General features: G+C 65.3%; 1 protein-coding gene across 2 annotated transcripts in view; it reads left to right on the top strand.

The window, feature by feature from the left end:
• Positions 5,649 to 10,843, top strand: part of PTP4A3 (protein tyrosine phosphatase type IVA, member 3) — a 31,647-nt gene continuing 26,452 nt past the window's right edge. Inside the window, exon 1 of one of the 2 annotated variants that reach the window (XM_021088815.1) lies at positions 5,649 to 5,712. The gene's annotated coding sequence lies outside the window, so the exon portion shown is untranslated. Of the gene's footprint in view, positions 5,713 to 7,186; positions 7,318 to 10,843 lie in introns of those variants that run through there. The other variant, XM_021088818.1, reaches the window with a different exon arrangement.

Below are 10,843 nucleotides of genomic sequence, written 5' to 3'. Positions count from 1 at the left end.
CTCACTACACAGGGTCAGAATATGCCTGACGTGGGGAGACCTGGCTGGACAGTCCCCACCGCCCTGGGCGGCCACACAGCTCTCGCCCAATCCCGTGTCCCAGATGGCTGGCCGGCCGCCTCTGCTCTCTTGGGTCTACGGGGTCTCCTTGGACCCTCCCTGCACCATTCCACCCTCCAAGCAGCTGACCCTGCTGCTCCCCAGACTGTCAGGAGCTGCCACCTTTGAGACGGCGCTGGGGAGAGGGGTCGGGGGGGGCTGGGGAGACGGGTCCTTCATTGTGGCTCTTATGAATGGGGTTATGCTACTTTGGGGGGCTTCTACATTGGGGGGTTTCTATATTGGAGGTGAGCTTCCTGAGACACAGTTGATGGCCCTGCTGTAGCGCCCCCCCGTTCCCTCTCGCCCCCCCCCAATGCCTGGCCTGCTGCTGGTCCTGGCTGTCCGTCCTTTCCCCACTGTAACCTGGACAAACCCTAGCCCCACTCCCGCTTTGGTGGGAGCTTCCTCCTCCAGGAAGCCTCCTGGCTTTATCCCACAGAGACCGCCCTCCCCCCTTGCATAGGCATCGCACCCTGTTTCCTCTGTGCTAACTCCTGTGAGGCCTGCAGTGACCCTCAGTGCCCACTGTGGCCCCCTGCCTGTGGACCGCCGCCCCTGGGAGGGCTCCCGGCTTTATCAGCCCGGACCTCATGTGCTGAGGAGGGTCCGTGCCTTGAACCGGGCTCTCCCCAGTTGGGTCGGGGTGGAAGGACAGACCCGCCTGGGCTGAAGTTTCGGACTTTGTGTGGCAGGGGTTCTGACCCGCAGGGGCCTCACCCAGGACCGCGGTCTCTGCGGGTGGAAGTGTCAGGGTGGCTGCAGGCACCCTGAGGCCCTGAGCCTCCTGCCACCCTTCGGGCCCCGCCTGGCTCTGGAGCCCCAAGCCTGCTCCTGGAGCAGAGTTTTGGCCCCGATCCCAACGTCCACTCTGGTCTGGCCTTGCTGGCCCCTGGGGTGCAGAGGGGAGACGGGGCGGGACCCTGTCCTTGATGGGCCCACAGGAGGTGGGGACACCCTCAGATACACTGGGGCCCTAAAGGACCGCGATAAGGGACCTACCCCCGGGCTGAGCTTAGCGGGACTGTCAGCAGGTGGTGACACGTCCTGCATGGGCGGCGCCCGCCCTCCTTCCCTCCCTGAGGTGGCCCTGGGCAGGGATTAGGAGCCAGTCCCAGGATGTGGTGCCTGCCGGTGTCTGTGCTTCATTCTGAACGGGGTGGCGTAGGGTTTCTGCTCACACATTTCACTGTCGCCATCTCCCTGGAGTCCCCGGTGCCCAGGGCTGGGTGAGGGGCCAGGCAGGACTGGCTACATAATTTCCAGGGCCCAGCGCAAAGTGAAACCGCGGCCCTCCTTATTCATAAATGCTGCCTGATGGGGACACTAGAGCGTTAAACTGGGCCCTGAGCCCAGGCCTGTGACCCCCTAGCTCTTACTCCCAGGCAACCGGCCCGTTCCACAGTCACCACAAGGGGGCGTCCACGAGGCGTGCCCTATGGCTGTTAGGGGCGCCAGATGGCTGGTGCCCAGAGGGGTCCTCCCGACTGACCTGGGAGGTGTGGGGAACGTGGGCAGTGTGGGTGTCCGGGCCTCCTCGTGGATGGGAGCCCTGGTCCACTGGGTCCCCTGGCTGCTGGCTCTCTGCCACAGCATCCTGTGCAAAGGCCAGGAGGTGGGCTTGGCCTGGGGCTCTGGGGGCTCTAGGTACGGAGCAGCTGATGCACATGGACCTAGGGGCCAGCAGGGTTTGGGGTGACCTGGCTGTGGCTGTTCTCAGGGTGGGAGGAGCACGCGGAACTCCTGGGACTGGCTTACACATGCATGGCCGCTCTGCCTCGCTCTCTGGGATCGCTGACTGGGGGGAAAGCCAGCTGCTGTGTGGCCAGGACACCCACGCAGCCCCTTGGAGATCTGGTCTCGAGAGGATGGACGGGGCTGCAGCCAACAGCTGGCCGGCTGGGACAGTGAGCCGGCATGAAGGCAGGTCCTCGCGCCCCGAGTGTGCCTTCCGAGGTGCCATGACTGCCTCTCCCGAGAGAGCCTGAGCCAGGACACTCAGCTGAGCCTTGGTACTCCTGACCCGCAGACACCCAGAGAGGGCACGTGGTTATTGCTGTTTCAAGCTGCTAAGTCTGAGATGACTGTTTCGCAGCACACGGGGTAACCAACACATGGCTAACACCTAAAATGTCTCATCATTTGAGCAACCTGACTGTGTTCCTGGAAATGGGGGCCCGAGAGAGATGAACCCGCAAGTGCTCGTCCTCCAAGTCCAATGTCCTCTTCGTAGATGGAACACGGCTGCTGTTCAGTTCCCGTGACAGCAGAGCCCGGTGGGGACGCGGGTGCAGTGCAGGCGGGACAGACAACGCGTCGGCACGGTGGAGACCTCGAGAGGCTTCCAGGCCCCCCAGCGGACACCCCGAGGATGGTCTGTGCGGGGGGGGGGCTGGGGTGAGCACCACAGGTGAGGGCTGTCCTGGGTGTTAACACCTCAGGGGCCCAGGGCACACCTGGGGTGAGGCACGGTCAGGGTCAGGAGGGTCCTGCCAAGATCATAACTGGCTGTTGCCTCTGCAGCCGAAATGCGGGTGACACGGCCACCAGGGGTCAGTCCCAAGGCTGCTCTTCTGGTCCTATACCTCGCAGCCAGCTCTTGTGTTTACCTGACCTAATGTTGAACCAGCAGCTCTTTTGTCGTTGCTCCTGTTCGATGCTGGGACCTGAGGACCATTCCAGAAGGGCGGTCCTAAAACCATCCACGTGTGCTCGGCGCCAGGTGGAACCAGGCCCGCACTGCTACCCTCCGCCGCCCCGGCTGGAGCTGTCACTCTGACCCCGTGTGGATGAAGAGACTGAGGCCAGAAGAGGCGAAGGCAGCCCAGGGGCGGGGACCCCTGGCCTCCCCTTTGTGGCTCTGCTGCATCGGGGCCAGGCCTGCTGGTCTGGAGGCCACTTTCTGGAAATCCACTTAGCACTGACCTCGTCCTTGTCCTCCTTGGTGCTAATCCGCTAATCCTGCCCGCCTCAGCGGCGCCGCCCCGGGCCGATCCCCTGACCCACCCCCGGCTCCCGCAGGCCCACTTCCCCCGCTGGGGGTCCCCTCTCGGTAGGTCCAGGGACTGGGGGCAGGTGGGGCTGGGGCCACAGTCCCACGGAGGCTCTGGGCGTCTGGAATTTAGGCCTGGTTCCGACTCTGCCTTCCCCTCACTCAGCCATCAGCTCCAGCGGCCCATTTCCCGGGCAAAGGCCACCAGTTCTGGGCCAATCTTCCTGCTAGGAAACCACCACTCAGCTCTCCCCTTCTGTGCCCCACCCCTTCCACTCACAGCAGGGGTGCAGGCTCTGGCCTCCCCAGACCTGGATTCGAATCCCAGCTCTGCCTTCCTCCTCTGCACGATGAGGGTGGCGGGCCCTCCTCGGCAGGGCACGGCGTGGACTCGGTGGGATGGCCCGAGGCTGGCATTCAGCAAACGCCTGGGGAATGGAGCCCCGGGAGCCTCCTCCCACAGCGATGCCAGGAGCGTGGAGGTGAAGGAGACTCCGGCCCGCGAGCCCGTGCGGAGGGCCACACCCACGGCCCCACACAAAGGGCGCCGGGGAAACCTCCCTGAGATGCGGGCAGCAAAAGAGGAAGAGTAGGAGCCTGGAGGGATGCAGGCGCTGCTCCGGGAGGTCAAACTAAACATTAAAAGAAAAGCAATAACTGGAGTTCCCACGTGGCTCAGCAGTTACGAACCCGACTAGTATCCATGAGGATGAGGGTTCGATCCCTGGCCCCAGTCAGTGGGTTAAGGATCCAGTGTTGCCGTGAGCTTTGGTGTAGGTGGCAGATGCGGCTCAGATCCTGCGTTGCTGTGGCTGTGGTGTGGGCTGGCAGCTGCAGCTCTGATTTGACCCCTAACCTGGGAACTTCCATATGCCGCGGGTGCGGCCCTAGAAAGAAAAAAAGAAAAAACAGCGCCAAGGAATAATTAACATGGACCCGGAAGCCCCACAGTGATGAGGGAAATGGGCTGCATTAGCGGTGTGAGTTCCCATTTCAGCGGCGGGGCCCTTGGAACTCAGAGCTGGAATGCATGCCAGCTGTTGCCTCTCCTGGCAGCACAGACTTCCCACTGTCCCCTGCTTGAAGTCACTGAGGACAGGGACCCCCCAGCTTGGTGGTTAAATGTGGGAGGCCTGGACCAGCTCTACCCCCAACTTGCCGTGTGATCTGTGGAAGTTGCTTAACCTCTCTGTGTCTCATCTACACATGAGAACCACAGTCTCAGGAGGCTGTACAGACATTCAATGAGCTGGTGAACTGAAGTTTGAACCCAGGCCTACAGGGCTCTGCCCTCTGACCCCCTGTTGTCTCAGGGAGGAATGGGGTGGGGCCCCTGGGGGTCACCTGACCACCCCCCATCCAGGGCCGAGCATACCTCTGGCGGGCCAGATGCTGGCCTGTGCGCTGGGGACACAGATGGGGATACGGGCGGGGTCCTCACCCAGATCGTCAGCGGTGTGTGTAACCGCCTGCGGGGGAGGCTCCCTGGCAGAGCTTCCGGCACAGCGGGGCTGAGTGAGGGGAGGAGGCTGCAGCTGAGAGGGAGCACGTGTGAAGGGCAGCATCAAGGGGCACTCTTTCCAGGCAGAGGGAACAGCAAGTGCAAAGGCCCTGAGGCAGTTGGGACCCTGATGGTTGGAGGAACAGCGTGAAGGCGCATGAGGCTGTGGCAGGGAGGTGGCAAGTGGAGGGAGCCTGGTCAGGTGGCCTGAAGACAGTGAGATGCCGCCAGTAGTATTCTGCAGAGAAGGGCAGGCTCTCTTGCCTTCCAGGGGTCCAGGGGTCCAGGGGTCCAGGGACTGGTGTGGGGGACAGGGTTGGGTGAGTGATGCCAGGGAGAGACCCCGTCAGGTTCCATGCCCACCTCTCGTTACTCTGCCCTGAGTCTCCACATGTCACCACTGGCTGAGCAGTGAGCTCCCGAGGAAGGGCTGATCCAGAAGAGGACCTCCTCACCGGTCCCCAAGGGGGCACCTTAAGATCTCCCCAGGTCCCCCACCCCCACCCCACCCCACCCCACCCCACCCCACCTCCGCCGGGTTCTTTGCGGTCCTTACAGGGACAGCTGCCACTTTCCGAGCACCTCCGTGTGGGCCTGGCCTTAAAAGGTGCAGGGCCCCAGCCCCGGAAAGCCACTTCCCGGCCGCTGTAACAGAGGGCTGGGCGAGCAGTCACCGGGCCGGGTGCTCGCCCGCGCGCGCGCGCGCGCGCGCGGGGTTCCGCCCGAGGGGAAGGCGGGGACGCCAGAAGTTTGGCAGAACCTCTGGACCCCGAACTCCACCCCTCAGCCTCCACGCACCCCGCCCCCTTCACCCTCGCTCGGGGTCAGGCCACTGCCGACCGCCCCGCCGTCCTGCCGCAGCCGGCTTGCGGGGGACACTTGACCGAAGGCGGACCCCCCCCCCGGCCACGCCCCTTCTCATCCCGGCAGGGCCCCGGCGCGCGCGCGTGTGCCCGCGTGTCCCTGCGTGGGGAGCGCTCCCATTGGGCCGCGCCGTCCACGTGACCCTGCGGGCCCAGCCCGCGCCCCCGGAGCGGGCCCGCGCCTGCGCGCGCCGGCCCGCGTGCGCGCGCGCGCGCCCCAAGCCCTCCGCCCGTGAAGCCGGCGCCCGGACTGCCAGGTCAGTCTCCTCGCGCCCGCTTGGGCGGGGGCGCGCGCGTGGTGCGGGGGCGCGCGCGTGGTGCGGGCGCGTAGCGGGGCGCGCGGGCCGAGGGCAGGCTGCCTCCCGGCGTCCCGGGACCCCGCGCCTGGCGGCCGCTCCAGCGCAAACGCGGGCCTGGCGGCTGCCACGTGCGCCTCCCAACCCGGGGGCCGGTCGGGGCGCCGTCCGTCCGCCACTTATCCCCGCGGTAACCTGATGCCCCCCGCTCCCAATTCTGGGGGCCAGCGACCCCCGGCCCGAGTCCGTTTTCCCCAAGGGCCGGCCGGGAATCTCGCTGTCCCCCCATTCCCTGCTCAGTTTCCTCCTCTGCACAGTTTGGGGGGACTTGAGCTCTGGCACCTCTGCCCACCACAACCCCCGGGGCTTTGCTGCCTGACAGATGGAGGGGTGTCAGTGGATGTCGCCAAGGCTGAGCTCCAGGTCCCTGTGGTACCAGTCGGAGCCTCTCAGACCCATGCTGGGGCAGGTAGCCCGGCGGGCCCTCATCCACCCAGGCAGTACCTTGGCTTCCAGCAGGTCAGCAGCCCTGTCCTAGGTGGCTTACGCCATGCTCCTGTGCTCTGGGTGGATGGCTGGTGGCAGAGTTGGGGTGGGCAGCATGTTACCTCCAAGGCAGCAGAGCAGCTGTTGCCCTGGCCTCCTGGCCTTCCCAGGTGGAGTGTGGTGACCCCACAGGTGGGACCCTGACAGTGGTTCTGAGGTTGTGGGATCCAGGCCAGCAGGTCACTGTGTGGTGGGCACCCCAGCTTTGAAGGTGGACATGCCCTGCGCCTCCTCTCTCGGCTGGCCGGCTCTGCTGTCAGCCCGGCATGTGACAGTAAATGCCTGGCCTCCATGGTGTGTGGACCCAGAGGGCCCTGCCCCTGGGCTGGCGCTGCGTGGAGCTGCGGGCTAGGGAGGGAGGTGGACGCAGGGGGCCTCTGGCCTGGCCCAGCGGAGGAGAACCCTTTGCAGCTCTGTGCAGGCGCCGTGCTTTGCGGACCTTGAATCCTCCCATGAGGTTATTCATCCCACTTCTCAGATGCGAAGACTGAGGCCCAGAGAGGAAGTGTCTTGTCCAGCCTCTCAGCCTGCAGACCTTGGTTTTCCCATTTGTGAAGTGGGTTCTGCTTAGCCTCCTGGGCAGGCTGCTGTGAGGAGTACACAGGACTCGAGACAGGCTTGGGGTCTCCCCCCCACCACCCAGGCCTCCCTCACTGCAGGTATTTGGGGGACAGGCTGCCGCCCCCAAGCCGTGCCCCCACGGAGTTTACCAGTCAATCTGTGTTAGGCTGTGCTGGACTGATGGCGGGTCTAGCTTCAGGCCGTGGCACTGGGCCTCCTCTGGGGAGCAGGGAGGGTTCTGTCACCTGAGTGGCAGTCCCAGGTGGTTTGGAATCTGGCTCTCGGCAGCCAGTCAGGCTTCGGTTTCCACTGAGGCTCCCCACTTGGAGCACATACTGGGGGCTGGGTCCCCATAGGCTGTTCTCAGGACGCACCCGGGCCCCGTCCCCATGGAGCTGGCAGTCGGGGGAGGTGTTCCCCCCCCCCCCGACAGGGGATGACTTCCAAGACCAAGTGGAGGTGGGTTGGGGGTTGGCGGGGGTGGGGGAGGGTCGCCCCAGGAGGGGCTGGTGTGGCTGTGTCATCTTGGCACGTCCCTGCCAAGCCTCACCATACCGTCTCTCACTTGGGACAGTGACGCTGTGCCACCGATGGGGCCGTGTGTGCTAACAGGTGCATGTGTCCAGGTGGGGCTGCAGGCACTGAGGACCAGGGAACGGCACAGGTGGAACCCTGCCCCCTCGGACCCTGCCTTCGGGGCCTGGGCTGCCTGGCTGGCTGGAGGGCCCCACGCTTGGCCCTGCTGTTTTTCTGGCCAGGAAGCCAGGCCTGGAGGGATTCTGAAGGCTGGAGGAAACGAGGGCAGATCCTTTATGTGGAGCAAGGCTCTGTCCACGTCCCCGGGGCCAGAGTGTCTCTTACCACCTCGGCTCTGGGCAGCAGCATGGTGGCTCCACTTCCAGGTGGGGAGGCTGAGGCTCGGAGAAGGTAGTCGCCAGGGTGTGTGGGGTCCCTGCTGTGTGCAGCCTGGTCTGTCCCCCAGCAGCTGGGAGTCATTGTCCACCCGTCCTGCAGTGAGAGGCCAAAGGTTGCCGAGGCTCCTCATGTCCCGAGGTCCCTGGGCTGTGGTGGCTCAGGAAGGAGGCTGACTTCGCCCCCGGCCTGCTGCTCTGAGCCCCCGGGCGGGCGCGCAGGCTGGGAATCTGGAAGGCTGCCCAGGCCAGGGGTGGCTGGAAGCCTCAGCTGAGCCCAGTTCCTGCCGCAGTGACTTTTCTGCTGCCCGGCCACCCTGCCCTGGCCTGGGGCCTGTCCCTTCCCCGTGCCCAGGCCTCAGTGGGGAGGGCGTGTCCTCCGCGAGCCCTCACAAGGCAGGTGGTGTGGACGTTTGGGCGTGAGCACATGAGCCATGGTGCCCGAGGCCTCAGGGGGCCTGGGGGGGACTCAGGCCTCCCGGAGACCAGCGTTCTCGTGAGAAGGTGATGCTCCGGCAGCAGGGCTGGAGGGGTTCTGCTGTCCTGGGCCATCGAAGCTGGAGAGGAGTTTAGGAGAAGCTCACCCAGGAGTGAGGCCTGAGCCCGCCACGGCTCCTCTCACTGCCCCAGGTTCTTTGCCGGGTCTTCTCAGCCCCTGCCTTTATTGTGCATCTACTGTGTGCCCAGCCCGAGCCTGGCTGGGTCTTGGCTGAGTCCAGGGGTGGGTGTCCGCCAGCAGGTGAGGGGCTGGAGCAGATCCGTGGTTGTCAAGGGGACGAGTCCCAGTCGCTTGGTGCTCTTTGAGGGGCTCCCACACATCCTCCGGGAGACGCTGGGTTCCCCCGCGGGAGGCGTTGCTGCCGTGGGTAGATGGAACCCCCAGACTGCATCAGGCTGTGCTTCCAGTTCCTGACTCAGATTCCGGGTGCAGGGGCGGCATTGAACGTTCTAGAGCGGGCTGGTGGGATGGCGTGTGGTGCGTGGCCTATGGCTGACGTGTGGGAACAGGACCCGGCCAGGCGTGGAGGGCGCTGCAGGGCCTCTCCCCAGCACCCGGGCCTGGCTGCCCAGAGCACGCTTAGTGGATGATGGGTCATGAGCCGTCTGGCTTTGGGCCAGCTTTTCTCCTCGGGGCTCTCAGTTTCCCTTTCTGCAGCGGGGCGGGGGGGCTCTGACCTGCTGTCATCAGCCCCTCCGTCCCCCAGCCCCTCCTGGGAGCTGCAGGGGCCTGTTCCCACGGCCTCACTCGCCACAGAGACCCCGAAGCCCGGGCTGGCGCAGCTGGAGGAGCCCTGCCCCATCCGATCCCCGTGGGATTGGAGCTCCGGCTGCTCTCCTGGCCTTGGGGCCCCTCTTGTGACTCAGGCTTCCTGGAAGAGGCTCGAGAGGGCGACGAGGATTCCCTGCCACCCCACCCGGAGTTCCCGCCACTGCCTGTGCGTCCCATCACCGCCCCACGGCTGCATACGGTGGCCTTTACCTGCTGTCTGCTCGGCGCCTGCCCCCGGAGGGTGCCTGCCTGCTGCTTCTGCTGTCACCTTCCGGGGACCCGCTTCTGGTGCTGGGAGAGGCCCCCTCCTCCCTCCCTGGTCTGGCCCCGGGCCCTGCCAAGCCAAACATTTTCTCGTCTTTCATCTCCCCATGGGGTCGGCTGCTGGGCCTCCTTCTGGCCTTCGTTTCTGGCCTGCTGCCCTGTGGCCCATCTGCTGGGAGTTGCCATGCACAGCTCAGGGGGTGCCTGAGGGTGCCTGGGGCTCCCCACAGTGACCTCGCCCTCACTGTCCCCTCCACACAGCCCCAGGGAGCCCAGAGCCATGGCCCCAGCTCTGCCAGGCCTCTCGGGGTGACCCTGAGCTAGCCCCTGCCCTTCCTGGGCCTCAGCTTTCGTCTCTAGAGAATGAGGAGGTTGGAGCAGACCCTGGACCCCGCAGCAGACTGGGGAGGGACCAGAACAAAGCTGGTGGCCTTGCTGGTTAAGCCTGAGTCACCCGGGAGCCAGGTAACCCACCTCTGGCCCTCCGTCTGCCCCATGTGACCCACTCGCTGTTTGTGGTCTCTGAGGCCAGCGACCTCGGGAGGGGCTGTCCATGGGTGCCTCAGTTCCTGCCCGTCAAGCTGTGCTCTTGGGTCTGGCCCTGTGCCAGGGCCCAGGGTCCTCCAGGGACAGTGCCACCCGACACCAGGAACTTATGTTGGGGTTCGGGTGATGTCCAAACAGCATTCTCGGTTAGGGCTTTAAGCTCAGGTTCGGTCATGTCCCTTCTGAAAATCCAAACAGCCCAGGACTCTCATAACTGCTGCGGGCTCTGGGCTGCTGGGCACAGGCTGGATCTCCCAGCCCACATGTGTGGTTATGCATCGCATGTGAAATGTCGCTGTGGCCACGGGCCTCTCTCCTGATGGCAACTGTGGCCCCGAGGCTAGAGGGACCCCGTTTATGAGCTGGACCCCTCGCGATGGGCTCATAACCAGCGCCCTGCGTTCCTCTTGGCTCCGTCACCACATCTTGGCTGCTGTGTAGGGGGTGGGGGACCCAGGCTATGGGCTGCTCCCTTCCTGTGCCTCTGGAGGGCCTGCCAGGCCTGTACTGAGAAGACGGAGAGGGGTGGTCCTAAGCCCAGCAGGGACCGTGGGTGAACAGGACCTGCAGGGGGCCGCTTTGCCCTCCTGGAGGGGTGTCTTCTGGGCTTGGGGGGGGCGGGCATCCCAGTAGCTGGAGGGCGGGGTCCTGGGGGGCGGGGCTGGGTGGAGGCAGCTGCAGGCTCCTGCCCCGGGGTAAGAGCATCCTGAGCCTGCCCTGGGCTGGAGCGGCGCTGGTCCAGCCCGCCGCCTCCATCCTCACGGTCGGCTGTGTGGCAGTGGCTGTTGCTGCCTCGTCTCCCAGGCCACATACCCCACTCAGGGTGGCGGGCGTGTCGCGCCCGGTGCCCCTTCAGCTGGGGCTGTGCGGTCCTTGTAGAGTGGCCTGGAGCCCTCGTTTACAGGTGTGAGTGGGGGGAGGATGGCCCCCACCCGCTTATCCTGTCCTGGGAGACCCTCCTCTCTCTGGCCTCAATTTTCCTTATTTTTCTCTT

This window comes from Sus scrofa, chromosome 4 (assembly GCF_000003025.6).
Source record: "Sus scrofa isolate TJ Tabasco breed Duroc chromosome 4, Sscrofa11.1, whole genome shotgun sequence".
In the NCBI taxonomy this organism is placed as follows: Eukaryota; Metazoa; Chordata; class Mammalia; order Artiodactyla; family Suidae; genus Sus; species Sus scrofa.
The sequence above is the reverse complement of the archived record's forward strand: the minus strand, read 5'-3'. Positions and strand labels throughout refer to the sequence as shown.